The sequence below is a fragment of the Pinus tabuliformis genome, chromosome 8, assembly GCF_031772625.1.
Source record: "Pinus tabuliformis cultivar Carrire ecotype Pingquan chromosome 8, CPIR1, whole genome shotgun sequence".
NCBI classification, from domain to species: Eukaryota; Viridiplantae; Streptophyta; class Pinopsida; order Pinales; family Pinaceae; genus Pinus; species Pinus tabuliformis.
In genome coordinates this window covers 1684742383-1684758058 of record NC_142294.1, presented here as the reverse complement: position 1 = coordinate 1684758058, position 15676 = coordinate 1684742383, and positions in this window count along the sequence as shown.

Genomic DNA, 15676 nt, shown 5'->3' with positions numbered 1-15676 from the left:
TTTTACCTAAACTTTCAATAGGGTCGCATACTAGAATATTCAAAATTTCATGAACCATCTTCCAAACTTGATGTCTCTTCCATAAAAGCCTCTAGTACACTTTTCTCTTTAAAGTACAATTTTTTAGTATAAGGTATCGCTCATTATAGTGACTCTTTGCACTCATTATCACTATGTGCCACACTCCATTTATCAAAAACTGATCATCTTTGCATTATTGGGATTGTATGATTACATTTTTTGCATGGCTCATGCACTTTTGGAAAACTGTATCAAAACCCCCGGCTATATATATAACACAATCCAGAACACATATATATAACTCCTTTAGTCAAAGTATAATGGAAATGATGTCTAAATGATCATCCACATCAACCCTTATTCATCGTTAAAAGTATATTATATCTTCAGGTTGGACTCAATATCATTGTTTTTGGGAAGAACAATTATTATCACTTTCACAAAAGAAAATAAGAAGTTGTTTATGAGAATTTTCTAACCACTTCCAAAATTTAGCACATGTTTGATTGTGAATTTTACAAGTCTAGTTTGTTTGCATCAAGTGAGACTAAATAATAATGTGTCTCTCTTTCTCTTTATAATTAAATTCATTAAATTTCAAATATATCTCTGAAGGCTTCCTAGAATATTCAATCTTTAGGATCACCCTCAAATATCTAGATTGACCTTTCATTCACCTTTCTCCTAACATTGAAATTGAACAGTTAGTTGGTATTGAATAGATAAATCTCTTGTACAAAACAAAAATAGTGCCATAACTATGGTATGATGAAAAAGACTCTAGATCCTACTACCTTATTAGTAATATCTACCATAGTAGAGGATTGTCCTATTTAATGTATTTATTGTTAGAACAGAGCATGCATAACACACATCGGATTTATACTGAGACAAATGGAGAAACAACAAGATTACTTAGAAACAATGAAATGGATAAAACAATCACCGGAGAACAGAAATCACTTTGCATTACATAATAGGCCCTGGCTTGCTTTCCTTGGCCAGAGAAATTACAAATTTATAGAGGCATAAGAAGGATCTAGAATCATGTATGTGATTCAGATGGAGATCTGGAATGAACTTGGAACCACTGGCGGTGTAGGAGGATCTAGAATCCTGCATGTGATTCTAGAAACTATTGGAAGGATCTAGAATCCTAGAGATCTAGAAATATCTATGTAGAATCCTTAATGAATTTGTCTTCACACTTAACATTCTTCCCACTTGAAACCAAATAAGAGTGATCAAGTCACGTCAAGTCCTACCATGCCTCTACATAACTCATGTTTATTTCGTCATAGAATCTTAGTGAGCATATGAGCAGGATTCCTATTTGTGTGGATATTTTCCAAGGATAACTGTTCTTCCTCCAACACATGTCAGATCCAATGGTACCTTAAGTCAATGTGCTTGGTTTTTAAATGAAATGCTGGGTTTTTCTCCAAGTGAATGGCACTCTGACTATCACAATATAACACATACTTGTCTTGCTTTATTCCTATCTCTCTCAGGAATTGCTGCATCCACAACATCTCTTTACGAGCTTTTGTTGCAGCTATGTACTCTGCCTCTGTTGTAGAGAGGGCTACTATTCTTTGTAGCCTTGACACCCAAGATAGTGTTGCACCTGCAAATGTATACAAATAACCTATAGTGGACTTTCTGGTATCCATATATCCAGCCATATTCACATCTGTAAATCCTTCAAGCACAGTCTCATCATGACCAAAACATAAAAAATAATTACTAGTACCCTTGAGATACCTTAAAATCCATTTTACTGCTTGCCAATGTTGTTTTTGTGGATTGGTATGGAACCTGCTCACTACTCCCACTGAATATGCAATGTCTGGTCATGTGCATGCCATGGCATACATTAAGCTGCCAACTGGTAAAGCATAAGGAATTCTGCTCATCTCTTCTTTCTCTTTGTCATTACTAGGAGATAATTCAGTACTCAGCTTGAAGTGGGCTGTAAGTGGTGTACCAACTGGCTTGGCATCCTTCATATTAAACTTGTCAAGCACCTTCTTGATATATTTTTCTTATTACAACCACAATCTTTTGTTTTTCCTGTCACGCATAATCCGCATGCCCAATATCTATTATGCTAGTCCGAAATCCTTCATTGCAAATTTGCTACCCAAATCTTTCTTCAACCTATTGATCTTATTCTTATCATGCCCAACAATCAACTTGTCATCCACATATAACAATAATATGATATACTTTCCTTGATCATACCTCTTGATATAGACACAATGGTCAGCTTCCAACCTCTGAAAACCATGTTCCAACATGAATGAATCAAATTTCTTGTACCATTATCAAGGTGCTTGTTTCAACCCATAGAGACTCTTCTTCAACCTACAAAAAAGGCCTTCTTTGCTTTTTTCTATGAAGTCTTCTGGCTGCTCCATATAAATTTCTTCCTCCAATTCACCATGAAGGAAAGTACTTTTTACATCTAACTTTTCACGTTCTAGGTCTAAAGCAACAACTAGACCAAGAATGACTCTAATGGATGACATTTTAACAACAAGTGAAAAAATTTCAGTGAAGTCAATACCTTCTTTTTGGGTAAAACCTTTCACCACCAATCTTGCTTTATACCTCTCCTTCTTTTTGTCACCTTCATGCTTAATCATGTAAACCCATTTGTTTTGTAGATCCTTTCTACCTTTTGGGAGGTTTACCAACTCACAATTTTTATTTTCCTGCAAAGAGTTCATTTCTTCTTCCATTCTTTACTGTGCTCGACTTTACAAGCTTCTTGAAAACAATTAGGTTCACCTTCATCAGACAACAAAATATAGTTTGAAGGAGGATACTTTTGTGAAGGCTTATGAGGCCTAGAAGATCTGCGAACGAACTGTGGTCGTTCATTATCAGGTTGAATCTCCTGTAAAGGTTCCTACAAGATTCCTTCTTCTTTTTGTTCATTATTTTCCGCTTGTTATTCTTCATGCTCCTAAATTTGTTGTTCATTTCTTGTATTGGTGGTATGTTTTCCTGTTGCTCTTCAAACCTGCCAATAACCCTTTTGACCTCCAACTCGCCTACAGTGCTCTTGAACATTTCTAACTCATTAAATATAACATCCATGCTTCTAATAATTTTATGTTTGATTGGATCCCATAGACGATAACCAAGATCTTCATCCGCATATCCCAAAAAAGTGCATTTCATATATTTATCATCTAGCTTAGTTCTATTTTCTTTGGGAATATGTATGAATGCTTCACATCCAAAGATTTACAAGTGAGAATAATTCAAATTCTTACCAGTCCAAAGTTCTTCAGAGATACCTCCATCCAAGGCTGTAATTGGAGATCTATTTATGAGATAGCAAGAAATACTTACTGCTTCAGCCCAAAAATTCTTCTCCAAACCGGATTTGGACAACATACTCCACACCTTTTCCATAATGGTGTGATTCATCCTTTCTGTGACATAATTCTGTTGAGGAGTACCACGAACAATCTTCTCATGCTTTATGCCAAACATGTTACAATATTCCTTAAATGCATTTGAGCAATATTCTCCACCATTATCCATTCTTAAACACTTCAGCAATTTGTTAGTCTCTCTTTCAACAGCAACATGGAATTTTTTAAATATCCCAAACTTTCCTTGATGCATCATCTATAAACGTTACAAAATATGATGCTCTACATATACACAATGCTCACAAAGATCAAGATTGTAGGATTTCAAACCTGGCAATAAATTTTACCAATAAGGATTTTTAAGCCCTTTTCACTCATGTGACCCAAATTCTTATGCCAAAGATCTGTTCAATTTCCTTATTTTGTGACAGCAGCCAAATCTGGTTTTCCTATCAGTGTCTTCAATGTGTATAATGTTCCTATCTTGGATCCTTTGGCCACGACCAATGCACCTTTTCTAATTTTCCAGCCTCCTTTTCCAAAGCTTGTCGAATAGCCTTCATCATCCAGTCGTCCCATATAGATTAAAGTCATGCACATTTCTGGTACATGCCTGACTTGTTTCAATAATATATCTTATCCATATTTCATCTTGATCTGGAGATCTCCCACTCCAACAATACTCCAAAATTGATTATTCCCCAAATGCACTCTACCATAATCACCGGGATTATATGAAACAAAACTATCTTTGCATGGGGTTACATGATGAGATGCCCCAGAGTTAAGGATCCAATCAAAGCTACTGCTAGATGTATATACACATGCATCCTCTACTGAAATAGTAAACAACACATCACCATCTGTGGCTACAGCAGTAGTCTCACCTTCATTTTTGCTGGATGATTTGTGATTTGTACTAGATGGTCTCTGATCCTTTAGTCCCTTCTTCCAGAATCAACATTCTTTCTTCATGTGCCCCATTTTGCCACAATGAAAGCAGATGATCCTTCCTCTCCTTGATTTTGATCGGCCTCAATATTGATCGCCCTTGCTGACCTCGATCCATTCTCCTACCACTATCCGCTAGAGCTAGAGCCTCTCCTCCTTGGTTTTCCGCAATTGACTTGTGTCACAGCTCCTAATTCATTAAAATGCTGCTAACATCATCAAACTTCACAGTCCCTGTACTTGTTGAAGTGCTCATAGCTACAATTAAATTTTCTGAGCTGTCTGGCATATAACTCATTAGCAAAATAGCTCTAATTTCATCATCTAAAATGATTTTAATAGAGGCGAGTTGATTTGTGATAATATTAAATGCATTCAAGTGCTCAACAACTAAAGCACCCTCCTTCATTTTGAGATTATAAAGCTTCTTCATCAAGAACACTTTGTTTGATGCTGTGTTCTTCTCATATAGGATCATGGAGCTTCTTCCATAATCCTTCAGCCGACTTTTCTCTGGACACATTGAAATAAACATTCTTTGCTAAATATTGGCGGATTGTTGCAATCTCCTTTCTATCTAGCTTGTTCCACTCTTCATTTGTCATCAATGAGGGTTTCTTTGTTGTGCCCTCAATCGGCAAATACTGATCCTTTAAAATCAATATATCCTCCATCTGTGATTTCCATAGGGAAAAATTAACCCCGCTCAACTTCTCCATATCTGTAAGTGTTGTCTCCATTTTCAATCAAATTCACACCCCAAAACATAAAAACTCCAATTAAAAATAAAAAATTTTAAAATATACTTTTCAAAATTCCAACATATAATTATATATGTTTCATAATAGATATAAAAACACATATAATGTTTTAACCTTTTCAAATTTCACACATACATATGTTGGTTTGAGAGAAAACTTGACGTATACGTGCAAGCTTGATGTAAAAAGAAACTTACAAACGCCACGTTTCAACTCCAATCTCCATTGATCTCCACTTTTCAAACTCCGGCAACGCTTTTCAACATAGGTCCATGACCTTGCTTTTCTTGCAGCAACTGTCTTTTAGTTCCAGTGTCTTTTAGTTCCAGTGTTCCTCAACTATCTCATCAATGAGGGTTTCTTTGTTGTGCCCTCAATCAACAAATACTGATCCTTTAAAATCAATATATCCTCCATCTGTGATTTCCATAGGGAAAAATTAACCCCGCTCAACTTCTCCATATCTGTAAGTGTTGTCTCCATTTTCAATCAAATTCACACCCCAAAACATAAAAACTCCACTTAAAAATAAAAAATTTTAAAATATACTTTTCAAAGTTCCAACATATAACTATATATGTTTCATAATAGATATAAAAACATATATAATGTTTTAACCTTTTCAAATTTCACACATACATATGTTGGTTTGAGAGAAAACATGGCGTATACGTGTAAGCTTGATGTAAAAAAAAACTTACAAATACGTCGTTTCAACTCCAATCTCCATTGATCTCCACTTTTCAAACTCCAGCAACACGTTTCAACATAGGTCCATGACCTTGCTTTTCTTGCAACAATTGTCTTTTAGTTCCAGCATTCCTCAACTATTTCGTGCACAGATCCTTCAACAGCTCCAGGGGTAACAACCAACGTTTTAACGAATGCTGCTAGAGCAAGGCAATGGCACTAAGCGACTTGCACAGTGGATATTTGAACGTAACCCCGATACCAATTGTTAGACCAGAGCATACATAACACAACAGATTTATACTCAAAGACAGAAAAATGGAGGAACAACAAGATTACTTAGTCAGAAACAATGGAATGGATAAAATAATCACTAGAGAATAGAAATCACTTTGCATTACATAACAGGATTGGGCCTTGGCTTACTTTCCTTGGCCAGAGAAATTACAAATTTAAAAAGGTAGAAGAAGGATCTATAATCCTGTATGTGATTCAGATGGAGATCTAGAATGACATAGAAACCACTGGCGGTGTAGGAGGATCTAGAATCTTGCATGTGATTCTAGAAACTACTAGTAGTGTAGAAGGATCTAGAATCCTGGTGATCTAGAAAGATCTGATCCAGAATCCTCCATGAATTTGGCTTCACACTTAACATTTATAGGCATATTGGAATAATGATAACGCAACTTATACTAAATATGAAAATATTGTTTTTGAAGATTCGCATTACCCAGTTTGATATTCACTTCTTACCATAAAATATGTGTGATTCATCCCTTAATTCAAAATTCTAAGACCACGTTACAACTTTTTTCACTTGTAATTTCAATCTTGACCATACTAGAAATCGATATTCTTTTTTAGTGTTTCCCTCATTCTGAATCAAATGTTATGTTATATTAAAATAAATATTAAGTTCCATCACTTGTTACATAGGAAGGTCATAGGAGACTCCTCTGCCTATATAAGTAAATGGGAGATGGTATGCCCACATTGGTTCTAAGAGAAATCTTAATTCTTCTGTATCAATCTGACATTCTTTTCGTCTTAGTGTGATCTCAGTTATTTTCTTGACATGTTTTAAGTTTTATTTTTAGTTTTGAAAAATAAGAGGTGAAATTTGAATTAGGGATTTTGTTGCCTTGATATCCGTGAGATATTTAATATTTACTATATATCATGTATAACAAAAAATACATATTTCCCTTTTACGTCAATTATAGAAAATCTACTATAGTAAAATTTTGTGTCTAACATTAGGCCTTCATCATTTTAGGCTTAGATATCCAATTTGCAACCAATGGATTTTGTTTTTCCTTCCTTGGACTCCCTGCAACAACTTGTACTCAATTTTTCTTCGCACTACATTTAGAATTAAGAGTGGAATCACCTCTTTTCTTATTATACATTTCCCACACTTTCTCCCTTGCAATTGAAGGTTTTCCATAAGCTCAATATTGAACTGAAAACTTTGATACCAAGTGTCTACCCTCTTGTTGTTTTTTTTTTTCCATTGAAACTTACTAGACAAATTCATTTATATCTCTTCCTTTATTGGTAGGAATATGATATCACCATTTACATGTTCAAGTATTTCTATTTTATTTTACCTATGCTTTTGATAGAGATGCATACTAGAAATATCCATATATAGAATACATTTACGTTAATGTTAAAAGGATAAATGTTTTAACTTTCACTCCCATTTTATCCTCTAAATGATCCAATTGATATTGGTGAGTCTAGTGCATCATATTTGTTTCTCTTTATCCCTTTACCTATTAGTATATGGATGAATGGAGACCTTTATAGTTGGTGTGTTTTCATAATGGATGTATTTTTGGTTATATTTCCTCTCAAGCATAACTCTTTTATTAATGTGATCCACCCATTTTCACATTCTATTTATTTTTTGCAATTACTAGTCCAAAACTTTAAACATCTTGTGTTAGTTCACAAATACGTTGAGCTATGTAGCTTATGGTTAAGAAGCCTCAAGAAGTAATATTCCTTGGCCCTTCAAATTTGATGCATTCCATTAGAATTGTCCGTACCTTGATTCCTTCATGATAGAATCTATAGAACCTATTCGTCTAAAAGTTACAACTATACATGTACGGTGTTTTACCCTAACACGTCTATTAGGATTCCAACTTATAGTATATTATAGTTGCATTGATTAAATTGGAATCTTTTCCAAGGTCCCCATCTATCCATCTTCCTTCATGAGAAATAGTTGGGTTAGTTCTCCAACCAGTTCTTGTACACTAGAGCTCAGACTATTGCTACTTAAGGCAGTATAATTAATAATTGTATATATCAAATTTACACATAGATAACTATGTATAAACATACCATGGTAGACTTGATAATGTTACTGGAATATACCATTGTGAACTATGACATGGATTTTTACTAACAATGAGATGCATTTAAGTATTGGGTAGGTATTTGTGTGGGGTTAGGCATACTCCAATAAGCCCCTATATTTTTTGATCATATCAAAACAACTACCCCTCTTGTTCCTCTTTCAATTTCCTAAACACTTCCTATGTAGGTTCCTACATACATCTAGTTTTTATTTAAGTTGTTGATAATGAGTGGGATGAATCAAACACACACCTATAGAGCACGTTATGCTCAAGTGCTACCACACTTATTTCAAAGGAACAATCAAGATCCTAAAGGAAACATACAATGGTTAGGATTTGTTTTTGCAAAACCATAGTGATTAAGGTGAAATGAGTCTAAACCTCTCTCTCTTATTATTTCATTGGGTACTAAGTTATATAAGATACCGGAGGTAACCCCACTTATCGCCATCTCTTTGACCTCTCCTAAACAATGCACTGAGGTCATCTCCGAGAATAGGAAATTTGATTCCTTTCTCATTGACTCTCAAAGTAAGGGGAAGTTTGTAGTCACATCCATGGCCCGCACCAAGGGTTCATCCAAGGAGTAGAAGCAAGCATGTGGATACAGTCATAGAAGAATACAGGGACATCTTCTCCTCACCCATAGGGGTACCCTTTCATTGTGAGGTCAAGCATTTAATCAATCGGAACCCGGGAGCACCTCTACCCAACAGGTCAATGTATCGCCACTGCATTATGGAAAATGAAGAAATCAAGCAGAAAATCAAAAAGTTGTTGCAAAAAGGGCACATTCGGCCAAGTTCTTCCCCTTGTGGGAGCCTGATTGTACTTGTATAGAAGAAGGATGAGACATGGAGGTTTTGCATTGAGTATTGGGAACTAAGAAAAATCACTTCCATGAACAAGTATCCAATCCCACATATTGATGACCTCCTACACTAGCTTGAGGGGGCGAAGTATTTCAGCAAGATCGATCTAAAGCTTGGTTATCACTAGGTTCCAATAGATTCCACATATGTATGGAAGACAACATTTAAATCCAAGGAAGGCCTTTTTGAATGGTTGGTTATGCCCTTCACGTTGACAATTTCCCCTACTACTTTTATGAGGCTAATGCATGACATCTTGTAGCCCTTCAAAAACTCATTTGTGGTGGTTTATGTGGACGACATCCTCATCTTGAGCAAGTGTTTGGAAGAAGACTTGCATCACATGTAGGAGGTCCTTCACACCCTTTGGTAGCACAAACTGTGTGCAAACTTGGAGAAATCCACCTTTGGCGTGAGCGAGGTCCAATACTTGGGTTACATCATTGATGAGTGTGGCCAGCCCCGACCACTATAATAGAGCATCACAACTTTTTGGGCCTTGAAATTTTTTATTGGAGGTTCATGTCAGGATTCTACCAACATAAGGCATTCGTTGAGTTGAAGCACAACCTCTACTCTACATCAGTACTCACACTACAAGACCTACAACGATAATTTGAAATCGAGACAGACGCCTTAGACTATGTTATTTTTATAGTCCTCAGCCAACATGGGCATCGAGTGGCCTATCATAATGAGAAACTTTGTGATACAATTCATAATTGCTTTTGGGCATCAGAGAAGGTATGTTATTTTCATTTACCTTGTTATCTTTTCTTCAAGATTCAAAACCTTTTCACATCAAGAGCTACGCATATGGTAGAAAATATGATAAAATCTAGAAGGTTTATATGGAATATGAAATGACTAATAATTACCCTTTTTCTATGTAGGAAGAGGAGAGAACAGAGGACTGTCATCCCAATCAAAAGAACGAGAACAAGTCAATTGTTGTCCCTTTGGCAGGGAATTGCACTCAAACAAGGCAATCCAAATTAGACTGTAACAGCCGGAAAAAGGAAAAGGAGATCTCCAACAAAAGAACAAGAAGATAACTGCAAGTTAACATCTTGACGAATCCCTCAGGATCCTTTGATCCTGAGGGATTGCTATCTTAATGATCTTCTACATTGTTAATATCGTCATTTGGCTGTTATAAAAATGGGTAGCACTATTAGCTTGGGGGGAGAAGACTATTATTTTTTTTTTGAAATTTTCTTTGGTACTTGAACTTTGGTCATCGACTATCTTTGAAGAGCGAGTCCTCGCAACTCCGTTTCATATTTCAATATAAAAACCTGGTTGTTGTTCTATCGTTCATTCTGGAGTAGCCTAAAGCAATGAGTCCCTAGAGGCTAAGGACTCGGCCCTGGTGAATCACTTGCTCCTATATCATATTTATCATTCATGTGTGGTTTGATTTCTTTCTTTCACTCTGCTCAGTAATCTAAAGCGCTTTATTATTTTACATATCAACTCTGTTATACTTGATTAAATATTACTATTACTCACAACAAGAATGCTATGTTATCATTCTAACTCTACATCACATTAGTGTTCCCCCCGACAAATCACATAGCATTGTTGCTCCTTATAGATTAACCGAGCTGTATTTTCTTGAATCAGTACTACTATATGATTTAGTCTTAAAATCGTGGCTGTTTATTCAGAATTACTGCCTTGTTAACATTGTTGTTCTCAAAACAATGTCGTTCTGAAACAATTTTTGTTCCATTACAATTGTTGCTATTCTATAGCTATGATTCATGTGTACTATATCGAGTTTTGATTACTGTTCCTTTTACTGACTAAGTGTGTTGCGTGTTTAACTTGGGTAGCTATACATTTTGATTTCAATTGCTGCTATATACTTTATTTCTGAGAGTTCACTGTTCCATTTCTGATTGATGTTCAAATCGGAATCTTTTACTTAGTTTCCGTAGATTATAATTATTGCTGCATTCATAGGTTAAGGTGATGTTGTTCAATCTTATTCATAAAGATAGTTGTTGTTCCATTTCTTGCTATTTGAAGATCATCATTGTTTTGGTGTGTAGAAGGTTTGAAATTGTAGTGAACATTGACCTATGCTATCTAGTTCCTAGTTTGATGATCCTTCTTTTGAGTGCTTCTTTAATTGCATCAGTTTACAGAGGGAAGAGTTACTGTTACTGTGCCCTTGACTGATAAATTGTTGTCGCTTTCTGAACACATGATTTGAATTCCATGTTTCCTTCTGCAAATAGATTTCATTTCAAGCATCTATTTACTCTTGTATTGAGAGAACTATACTACTAGCATTACTCTGACAAATGACCGCCTCAAACTAAGTACACTCTTTGAAATAACAAATCGTTCCTGGATTGACAATTAATGTAGGATAAATGGAGGTGAAAAAGACCCTTTTTATTGCTTGACATTTTGGCACAAGAGGTCAATCTAGATTTAGACGAAGCCGAGAGTAATAGATTACGACAGATCAATGAGCTAGATGAAATCAGGCTCTCTCCCCTTCAACATACTGCATTAATTCAATAGCAACAAGCCAAATGGCACGACGCCCTCATTAAAAAGAAAGTCTTCCGCAAAGGAGATTGGGCGCTCTTATACAACTCCAGGTTCCAAGATTTTCCCGGGAAACTTCAAACTCGCTGGCTAGGACCATACGGAATCTAGAAGGTACATGATAATGGCACCATTTCTCTAACCACTATTGATGGATCTGAACATACCTTTAAAGCAAACAGCCACCGAGTTCGATTATATTGCAAACTGCTTACTCATGAATCCTTCTACCAGCAACTTCCCGAAGGCTCCGACAAGCAGATTTTGGTTGAGGAAGAGAAATCTTCCTCACCCTTGGATCATTGAGTATTTCTATTGCTCCTACACTGTACATAATTTTTTATCTTTTATATATTTTTCACTTGTATAGCATTTGTGCTTTGTTGTTCCTTTTGAAGGGAACAACATCTTTACCATTCTACTATTCCTTTTATAAGGAGCAGCACTTGCATTTTTTTGTTGTTCCTTTTCCCAAAGGAAAAGCATGTTTCGTGTTCTAATGTTCCTTTTCTAAAAGTAACAACATTTTCTATCTTCTGTTTTTCCTTTTTAAAGGAACAACTTTCGCATTTTGTTGTTCCTTTTCCAAAAGGAACAACATTTTCATGTTTTGTTGTTCCTTTTCTGAAAGGACAACATTTTCTGTTTTCTGTTGTTCCTGTTTCCGAAGAAACAACATTTTTGTGTTTTGTTGTTCCTTTTCCAAAAGGAAAAACGTTTTCAGGTTCTACTGTTCCTTTTCGAAAAGGAACAACATTCTCTATCTTTTGCTATTCCTTTTTCCGAAGGAACACCATTCTTGTGTTATGTTGTTCCTTTTTTTTGAAGGAACATCATTTTCGTGTTTTCTTGTTCCTTTTTCTAAAGGAATGACACATTTTTGTTTCTGTTGTTCCTTTCCCGAAGGAATGGTACATTTTCATTTCTGTTGTTCCTTTTTCTGAAGGATCAACATTTTGGTGTTCTATTGTTCCTTTTTTTGAGGGAACAACATTTCAGTGTTCTGTTGTTCCTTTTTACGAAGGAATAGCGTTTCGGTGCTCTGCTATTCCTTTTCCAAAAGGAACAACATTTTTCATCTTCTGTTGTTCCTCTTCAGAAGGAACAACATTTCTGTGTTTTTCTATTCCTTTTTCCAAAGGAACGGCACATTTTTGTTTCTGTCATTCCTTTTTCCAAAGGAATGACACACTTTTGTTTCTGTTGTTCCTTCTTTTGAAGGAACGAAACATTTTTGTTTCTGGTGTTCTTTTTCCAAAGGAATGGCACATTTGCATTCTTACTGTTCCTTTTTCTGAAGGAGCAACATTCTTGTTTCTGTTGTTGCTTTTCCCGAAGGAACATAATTTTTTTTCTTTTGCATGGGGCATTTTTCTTTTCTGTTGATCCTTTTTGCGGACGAACAACACTAGTGTTTCCTTTTGTTCCTTTTTGCGGAGGAACATCATTAGCATTTTCACTATTCTTTTTCAAAAAACACAACATTCTTTGCATTTTTCTTGTGCTTGTTTTCTTTATTGCACGACAGTTTCGAGTTTTTTGACAAATTTGTATATATCACTTCATTTATCTTTTTCTTTTTGTGTGTTTTATCATTCGAATCACTTCTGAAACACAACTATACACTTATGCAATGAATATGAGAACTATAAGATGCTGAAATCAACAAATTACATAAAAAGTCACTATCTTTACAAGAATTTTCTTTGAATTGATAACAGAAAAGAGGAAAGGACATTGATTATCTTTATGTCACTGTTCTACTAACACTGGTATGGTTGGTTATCTTTTATCATGATGGTTCCTTTCAAAATTTCATAATCCTTTTTGACCATTATTAAAGAATAAGAATGAATGGCATATTTTTCTATTGAGATGTTAAGACTTCTTCCACCATCCCTACTCTTAAGGAGTGTTGAACCACCCTCTTTGTATAAATAAGGAAATGTAACTTATAAAAAGAAAAAGAAAAAATGTAAAACATTGACATAGTTTGCTAGCATGGTTTGTCAGATGAAGGATAGGGGGTCTCATTGGGAGCCAGCTTACTATGATCATAAGGAAGAAAGTGAAGTGGCATTCCCATTATGGCCACCACACTAGGGAAATGATCCAAGAGGCACATTAGAAAAAAAAGGAAAAAGTCCTTGGAACAGGAGGTCTCATCACGAGCCAGCCTACCCACCTTTCACTCCTTCCTAGTGGATGGCATTATGATTTATTTTGTTACCAAGCCAGAATAATGGCCTCCATTTTGACATTCCACAGTACGTTCCTGAACATACACAAAGGATCATGGTTCCATGGGTGAAATAAACAACTCTGTCAAGGTTATGGACGCCTGTGGGAAACAGAGCTCTGTTGATGGTATTGAGTTCATATATTTTATACACCAATAGCATTTATTAATCACTTCTTCTACCTTTCTAATGGATCAAATAACATTATGAAAATAATTCTTTCTTACCTCTAATACATGAAATATATTATAATCAATCATGATGGAAAAAGTTGATCATGACTGCATTGAACTTCTTGTGTACGTTAGCTGTCCTATCCTCCAAATCTCGCATCATATCACGACGTTTTCTTATTTATTAAGAGATTCTATAATACACCTCGATTTTGGAAATCCACTCGTTCTTGTAAACATGGAATATCGGTATATGCTACTCCTTTTTGACTCTATTTCATGTCAGTCTAGCACGTCGCTCCCTCATTTGACAGCCGAGGACGACCTATCCCATTACAGGGGGGAGCAGGTGACCTCATAATTCACTGGCATACGTGTTAGTTTTTCATTTGGAGAGCTTTTACTTGGGAATAGCAAGGCTTAACGGTATATCGTTTTTCAATTTGCATGGCTTGTTGTTTCAAAATTATTTTTGCGTTATGCTCTGCAATAATTAGCAAGTAATTTGAACTCTAAACAAGCTTGTTGTTCCGTCATTTTTTTCCTGCAGTTGCTAACAGCTGGAACAACCTGTTGTTCCATTGCTGTTTTCGTGTTTCTTTTACAGTTTGCTAAGCATGGCAGGAAGATCAATTTGTAAAGAACCACAGGTGTTGACAGTCTCAGATTCCGCACAATAAATCTTAACAAGGGTAGGATGGATAGTTTATCTTAATAACCTGCAAGAGTCCAACGAGACTGTGGCAATTGAATTCTTATAGAACCTACAAGAATATCACTCCACGGTAAGAGGGAGACAAATAGCAGTCATTGATGATATAATTGTAGAAGTTTCAGGACTTCTAACCATTGGATGTGTGTGGACTCTGAAGAAGATAAGACTGCACAACGCCATCAAAATCATCCAATATGAAGGACAAAACATGACTCGAAGTGGGAAGCGAGTTCTACCAGCAGATTTGGGAGAATCATGGGCGGAATTGGCAAATATCATTCAGAATTACATTACCTGTGAAGGCAGAAAAGACATGGTAAGACAACGCCACCTTAAGCTTTTATCTGTATTAAAACAGAAATGCACTGTGAATTTGCCTGCATTTTTAAATTCTTTACTTACATGATGTTGCCCGAAGCATGAAAAAATACCACCATGTAGAATCGGTAGTAAGTCATCACAGGTTGGTACGATTGATAGTTAGCTACAGTCTTGCTCAGCAATAGAGTAGCTAGGAAGAGCTAATTTTTACAATAAATGGGGGATTGTCTTTTCCAGCCCCCAAATGAAAGCATACTACAAATACATCAAATAGACCATTGAAACGAGGGAAGTATGTTAGATTGGCATGGATCAGAGGCAGGCTGGAAAATTCCCAAGGGAACACCAGTCAACTGGTCGAAGTAGTTGATTTAGGGGATGAGCAACCCCCACAATTGGAAGGAGGAGAGAACGAAAGAAAACCAAACCATGAGGAAGAAACAGAAGGAGAAATCAAACAATTTGGGAAGGTTGAAGAAGAAATAGAGCAATGTGAGGAAAGCCCGTTGCAAAATCCACTGCGAGAGGATGAATTGGCCCAGATTCTAGCCAACATGGGAGCATATACTCAACCTCCCAACCCACTAAACCTCCAAACTAAAG